Raw genomic sequence first — 8,201 nt, forward strand, 5'->3', positions numbered from 1 at the left:
TTCCATGCTGTACCTCAGGCTCTTCTGTTCCTTAGTATCATATTTGATCATCTGAATTATTTTTAGATTCTAGTCCGCTAGATACATATACTAGCATAAAAATCACAGGTAACACTGCTGATGCTGTCAAGTTCTTCAGGCAGTTCTGAATAGATGGGTACTATGATGGGTACTAGAATATCATTCTGTGATTTCATTTAAGAAATTAAAATAAAATTTTAGACTATTTTAGTTAAATAAAACTTAAAAAACCCAAGAGGTTCTATTATAACACAAAAGTCTATTCTCAATTCCTGCCAATAAACTATTGGCATAATTATGTATAAGTGAGGAGTCCAAAGAGTTCAATGTATATCAAATTATTTCATAAGAGCTACTCCCTACAATGCATTTTTGTAACTGATAATTATACTTGACTAATATATCAGAGAAACAAACAATGCATGTGTGTTCCCCTGACAAACGGAAACAGTGTGTTGAAAAGAGTTAATATGCAGATTAGGATGGCTGAATACATAGGCCTGAAGGGCTGAATACACTGAGCAGACTAATAACCCATCAGGCTTATGGTTTCATTGTTTGCTGAACAGTTTAGGAGAAGAATGAGAGGATGTTAGCAATGACCACGAGACTTACAGAGTGAATCCAATACCAGAAAGTTCTTTTACACAAGGAAAGTCCTTAATAGATTAATGAAAATTAGCCATGACATTTGGGAATCAGGAAGGAAATTATAAGAGGAACAGAGAGTTCAGTTCGACCCTTCAGACTCTGGGTCTTCTCAAAGACCCTTGGAGCCGTAACAAATGGCTTATTTTACTATTATAAAAGTATTACATGTCCGTGAAGACCCCGAGAAGCTGTCAGGCAAAGAAACAAAACCTTTTTTTTCATGATAGAAAGATCACCTGATTTAATGAAAGCTTTTTCCATTGACTCCACAAAGATTTTCAAGTAACTTTTTAAAATATTTTTTAAAGTATACACCATTGCTAAATGCAATACAAAATGCCTTTGGCTTTTGTTACTGTATCTCTTTCCGTGCTTCACTTCAGCCACAAAACCTTTATACTGTAAAGGGAAAAACAGTTTAAAAAAATTCTTTTTTTTTTTTTCCCTTCTTTCACAAAGGGGCATTGTAGGAAGACAAATGGGAGAATGAGAAAGGGGGAAGTATACACTGTACCCTTTCCACAGCATATTTATTCTGACCTGGCTTGTGTTTCATTACCTCTCAAGGGTGCAGTTTATCTGCTTTTGTACTTCCAAGTCGATGCAGTGCCTTTATACTCCCTGAGCATCTTCTATTACATCACTTCCACTCTCAGTACCAAAAGGATGAAATGGATTCAAAATGTTCAAATGCTGCTGTTCTATTAAATACTTAACCCACAATATTGTAATATGCTGTTTTAAAGATTCCAGGTTGGAGCCCTATATTGCTTTAGTATACCTTATTCCTGATAAGTCTGTTTAGTCTGTGGAGGACATAAATTATTCATTTTGTAGAAGTCTAAAATGGTGAGGAAAAAAAAGAACCTGCCTTTAGAAATAACATGATCACATTTTAGTGAGCTATCATTTATATTGGTAAGGTTGATCATATGAAGCTTTAACATCGGGGCTACTTTGGTTGTTACGCTTTCATGATAGTACACTCAAGCAATTCCTCCACTTAATGTAATATTATGAGATAACACTATGAGCATCCAGTGACTTTTGACGAGACTTTGTAATTGTGGGAAATGTAGCCACACACTGCACCCCACTAACGCAGTCGTCATTCAAAATAATTGAATGTATTTAGAATGTCATGTGAAATTAATACATGGTTGTTGAACTGCTATTTTCTGGTTATTATGACATTCCTAACAGAGAATATAGCTCTGTTTTGTTTAGATTAAAAAAGAGGAACAATACATGAGTAAGTAACTTTTTTAGCTTGAACTTCAAAGTGCGGGAAACCATGAAATGCTTTAAGTACTGTGGTAGGTTGCCCATTAATACAAGAAGAATATGTAGTTAAAATTCAGTGCCTTTGATACAGCATTGTTTTCTGAACCCTTAAGTGTTATACTTAGTAATTATATGAGCAATATGAATATAACTATTTCTGGGTTGGTCTGAAACAGAAAAGATGAAGCAGCTTACATATCCTAAATGTAGGGAAGATTTTCCATAAAGCATTGTGAGTACATCCTTGCTTACCAAAGTAATCGTAGCTGTGTTATTGTAGCTATGATGATTTAAATGCAGAAAGAGTCATAAAACAAAATAACATTGTTTGTTAGACAAACATTTCCCTGGAAAATGAACACACTCTTATGCACAATTCCCATTCTTCTGATCCCAAAGAGAAGCAAAGTATGTGTTGGAGAAACTTAATACTGACTGGGAAAAATCACTATAATTAATAATCTAGACATGAGAGAGGAAGGCGAGTGAATGCCTCTGGAGTCAAGAGGGATGACTATGCCAATATACAGTCCCAAAGGAATCAAATTGTGACTTTTGTTTCAGCAAGTTGTTTCCAAGGTTAAAGTTAGACCTCCCTACAATTAGCTGCAAACTTTATAGTTAAGTGTGATCACATGTTAGAACCTACCTCATCTTTTGGTTACAAAAATGGCATACTATATTGCAACTCCAATTTTCACCTGCTTGCAGCTTAACAGAAAACGTGTTTTCTACTGAAGGTAGAGCTTCAGTGTGTGGTCTTAGAGGAGAAAATTCAACAATAGTAAAGAGACTGTACATCAGTCCCCATAATATGAGTGTCAAGAACAAGCAGTGCATGGGGTTTTGAAAAGATCATTGCACAGGTAGATAAAATTCCTTCTTTACAGATCACCAGGAGACCCAAGTATCAATTAATCCAATTTTTGAAGCCTTCAGTAGGACTAGAACAACGGGGAGACTAAGTCTTCAAGTATTTGGTAGTGTAGCAATACGAGTATGCCATCCTGCCCAGGCATTCCTTGCTGGAATTATTATTCTTTGGTAAGCCACACTTAGTATCAGAAAGTGAAAACACCCTTCTGGATGAAATAAGCTCTTGTAGGTAAAGCTCAGTTTTGCTAGTGTAACCACGTACTCGGTGGTGCTTTTGCCAGCAAGATCAGTAATAACTTTTCACTATTCTGATTTGCCTTTTTATGTTAGGAGAAATTTATAGTTTAGACCTGGCCTAGGATTCTGCTTTCACACAGCATTATACATACATTAATTTGTGAAAACAGTATTTAAATGAATACAACACATGTGCAACGCCTACTGCCTTTGAAAGGACTGGAACATATGCTTAATGCTATGCTAAATTGCTTTGGTGTTTTTTGTTTGCTTGGTTATTGTTTTGTTTCTTGGGTTTTTGTTTCTTGTTTGTTTGTTTTGGGTTTTTTTTTTTTGTTTGGTTGGTGGTTTTTTGGTTTTTTTTTGTTTGTTTTTTACTAACTTACTCTGGTCTGAAAGTGATGTTAAAATCTCTTCCCACTTATGTATTTCCTTCATTATGCAACAGGAGTACATTTCCTCCAAGTAAAAGACAAAAACAACAGTAATAACCCATCCTGTATTATCAGAGCATTTTGGCAGTCAAAACCCCAAAAATATAGATGCTTCTAGCTTTTGTATTCCCAAATCGTAAAAATATACAACCACATCTCTGCCAAGATCACAATGATGAATGAATGACACAGCTCTAACAAAACAGTTTACATCCACCTGGCCTAAAGTCTACCGGCCTTCGTGGACCAGTGTTGTCTGTTGGCAGGTACAGGCTTTCAGGATTTCAGGAGGATTCTGACCCATCAAGCATGGTCTCTAAAACTGAATTTATCTAGCCATCTAAACCAATTTTTAATGCTCCACTGAAGCAGTATGTAGACCCAATATCCTAATGACTTCTTTAGCTGCACGTTAAAGACCAAAACACCTTGGTACGTCAATAGCTTTCTGGACTAAACAATAAAATAAATTGGGAGAGAAATCCCTGTTAGTTTCCCACGAATTATTTAAGCAGAACTCATACTGGTGTAGAAGGTCAGCAGGGGGATATGAGGGTAGCGCGTTCTCACAACCACGCTCGGTGCCATCTGCCAAGAACAGTTCTGTGTTGGTACTGGGAGCAGACTGACAGGGTGAGGTTAGCTAGGACAGTCAATAAGATATAGCCAAAGCTTGGAGTTCACACACATCCAAGTAACACTAATAACCTGTGTGAACAGGAGTGCATTCATGCTGTTCTTCTGATCAGAATGGTTTAACAGCCATGAGAAAAAGACAATGAATCCTGGTTTCCCAGTCGCAGTTGTACAGCCATATGAAATTCAAAATCACATGCACTGCATGATGGGGAGGAACCTTTGGAAAAACAGAGATGTTAAAGAATTATCTCTCCTGGTAGATTTCTTCTTATAACCAAACCAAGAGACCTACAAATCTGCAATGAGTACTGGCAGTTGAGAATGCCTTGTCACCGATGGCATTGCCAAGGCACAGCCCTAGGTCTGCGATCGAAGCAGTAGAATGAGAACAAAGACTCAGTAGTGCCTATAACAGAAAGCAAACCCAAGTTTTGTGATGTGCGCAACACTTCTGTTTTGTAAAGAATGTGTAAACTAGTCTCTTCTGAATCCCACAAACTCAACGATTTACCACAATTTCTTTGTAGCTCACCACAAAGATTATTTCCCAAAATATGCCTGGCCAGAAAACACCTGTGTTGTCCTGTGCTAATGCCAGAAGCATCTGTAACTGACTTTCTTAGTCACTTGAACATGGTAATGAGAATAGAAAGGTTGCAAAGCTGTGAAGGTTAGTGGAATTGCTGGTTTATATCAGATATGAGACCTGGTAATCAATGACTGACAGGCTTTCTGAAGGGGAATGCATAACACAAGCAAGAACCTGCCCTTCAGATTGAAACCTGATGGCTGTTAGAAGACTCGTTAAGATTCACATCAGAATCAAGAGTATCACTGCAACTGCTTCCATGACAACAAAATATAATGTCATAACGCATATTATGATTTTATGACAGGATAAAGCCTGTTTATCCAGGCAGCCTCTTCAGCAGTGAACAGGACTGGAGAAAGAGTTCACTTTGGGAAGTGGTATATTGCTAATAGTTAAAAAAAGAGATTTTTTCTTTAATATAGAGATGGAAAATTTGTCTTATTAGGTCCAGGTTATTCCCATCTCAAGCAAGACTGATACTTGCAGTAACAGTTGCTATCTAGAACTTGCTTTTGCAAGTATTATGTAAGCAATGAAATGCCATGATTTTTCTGGGAAGGAAACTGAAAAAATCCAGATCCAAATGGATTTATTTGGTACACATATAGAAACACAGATTTGGATCACCAATCAGAAGTGATAACATATAATCCTGTTAGTAAACATATCAGGTTCAAAACCAGTGAGGTTCTTTGCTTCCACCAACTTTTTTTGACCCTTCAACAGACTACATTCATCTTAAAAAATAGTTTGGCGCTCTGTTCATGCATGTTATGGCAGCAAGTAAGGTTGCTAAATCCTTAATGCTTCCATCTCACCTTTTATTTCTGTCTTCTCTGAGAAGCATATCCTGTTACCTGTATTCCAGCACTGCTATTCCACTGGTTTTGTGTCATACAATTAGTATTAAATTTTATACCATGCATCTGCATAGCATACTACTTTCCTTTCCTGGATAAATTCCATGTATTAATATACAAACTAGTTTTCTAGCCTGGATAATTACAATTTCTGTACTACAGACACTATTTTTATATTTTTTTATATATATATATATATAGCTCGTATAGATCCCATCAGTATTACACATAAGCATACTTAATCGCTCATGTTAAATACTGATCCTTGAGAACGGTTTCTCCGGTAACCCACATGCTCCCATAGCCTGTAGAGATAGAAAGAATCTCATCTCATATGTGCTGATGCAGAGAATGAGGGAGAAACTAATAGTCTGCACCAGGACTCACAATAGTATGTGGCTCATGAAAGTACCTGAGTAATAATCCATAGGTCCTACGCAAGTACATACAACACAATTTTACCACATATCCTAACGGAAATAGCAAGGCTGGCAGTTGACGACCTGAGAAGTTCCAGCTCCCGTTCACATCTCTGCAGCTACCTGGCTGGTGCAACACTTAGTGGTCTGCTCAAATGTCATCTTCATGACAGTTTTCAGCAGCAATCTCAGCTGCACGAGTGGGTGGTTATTATAAGCTTGTAACGACTGCTAGTGCTGGTATCCAAGCATGCCAACAGTGACAGCTACAAAAATTATTTCTACTTAAAACCAGTTTAGCAGTCCCATTCATCCTCCAGTTGTTAACCTAATCTTACAATAAAAAAAAGCAAAAATACTAAGAAGCATTTCCTCGTTCCTGCCCAGAATTGTTTTTATTTACTTATTTAACATGTGCCCTATCCTGGAAACGAGTAAAGGTACTCAGAAGAATAAGCATCTAAATGATCATACATTAAAGACTGAAGTAATTATGATAGGAGAATGATAAAGTCACCATAGTTTTATTTTAAATGGTTTTCTCATGTCAGGAACATTACAGATTCTTTGTGAAAGAAATGTATAAAGCCTTAAATATTGTATTTTTTATATTTCGTTTAAGGATTTCACTTCATTCAGCTTTCTCTACTTCCTTTTTTAGAACTATCTTTCGCTGAGTGGCTAAGGCTGCCAGTGAATACATAACAGTCGTTAAGCAACAATTTCCCCCTAGGAGAAAATTGCTTTTTGCATAGAATAAAAAGGAATTAAATTATTTGAGGCTTGAGAAATAAATGTTTCTCGACACAATGAATCTATTTCTTTAATTTATTATTTTTAGTGCAGAGAAATGCTTTTTTCCAAATTATGTGTGTAATATAATAAAGACTGCATGCATAATTTTTAACCTTTCTGAAATAACTATGTAGAAATTATAAAAGCAGTCACAAGAACAATGTTCATGATATGCATGGCCTAATTACATGCTGAGAACATTTGTTCTGATTTTTTTTCAGTCTGAAATTCACCTTTTTTGTTTTCAGAAGCCATAGAAATAGCACAGCATACTTTACAGAATAGTGCAGCTGTCATAATAGGAATATGCAAATCATTATTATTTAAGATGAACTTTATCTTTTTCACAAAGAGTTTTATCAAATGTGACTCACATAGAAAGAGGTCCTATTAGAATGAGAAATATTATTCCCTCCTTTGATATGCAACTCTCAAAATAATGCTACTGGATCAGAAAACAATTACCTTACTTGTATCCAGAAGCAGTTTATTTCTTCTAAGTCCTATACTTGGCTACAATTGCTTTCATATTTGCCGAAAGAAAATGTTAAAATATTAATAATCCAGTAACCTATTCTGTGACAGTGAGCCACTGGTTTGAACTTTCAGTGCAGTCATACATACACAAAGAGCTAAACTTTAATATAATGGAAGTAGATATTTTGTCAAAGTTGTAATATCAGGTCTTAATGTTTCCTACTACCATAAAATAACTAGTAGCACCAGTCACAACGAAGACTTAACAGCACAGAAAAAAAGCACACTGTGTTATACATATGTGCACTTCTATTTTGTGCATTCTATTTGTGAAAGAAAAGTTAATGACTGAAAATCCTGCCTTGAATGCAGAAAAGCATCACTCCTAGTTTAAACTTTCTTGGTATTTTTTATGCACTACTTCCGTTTCCTTTCAAACAAATGAAGAAATATTTGGAAATGTCATTACTGAAAGTGTTGTATATGTCGCTCATTACATGAAAATAACTCATGTCAGCTATTAGGACAACTATCTCTGTGGTGAAACTGCCCATATTACAGAAGATCCAGAATATGCACTAGAATAAAAAAAGATATTTAAAAGGACATACAAAGACATGTTTTATCACTCCTGATTGCAGATGAAGTGTCACACTGTACAAAGGTCCAACATGTAAACAAGAGCTGAGCTTTCACGGGACTTCAAGGCAAACAAAAGTAACAATTCTTTGTATTTCTGGTTTTGAGGACCTGAACCCCACACTCTGGTTATAATTTTCGTTTTAACAAAGGTGTTTTTATATTACAAGAGGAGTATAAAAAAACCTCACATATGGATTGACTACTACACCTAAAATAAATAAGCAAGCCACTGTTTTCAATTCATGTTACTCATCACACTTGAAGAGATAGCTCT

The sequence above is a fragment of the Leptosomus discolor genome, chromosome 10 (assembly GCF_034619465.1).
Source record: "Leptosomus discolor isolate bLepDis1 chromosome 10, bLepDis1.hap2, whole genome shotgun sequence".
Classification (NCBI taxonomy): Eukaryota; Metazoa; Chordata; class Aves; order Leptosomiformes; family Leptosomidae; genus Leptosomus; species Leptosomus discolor.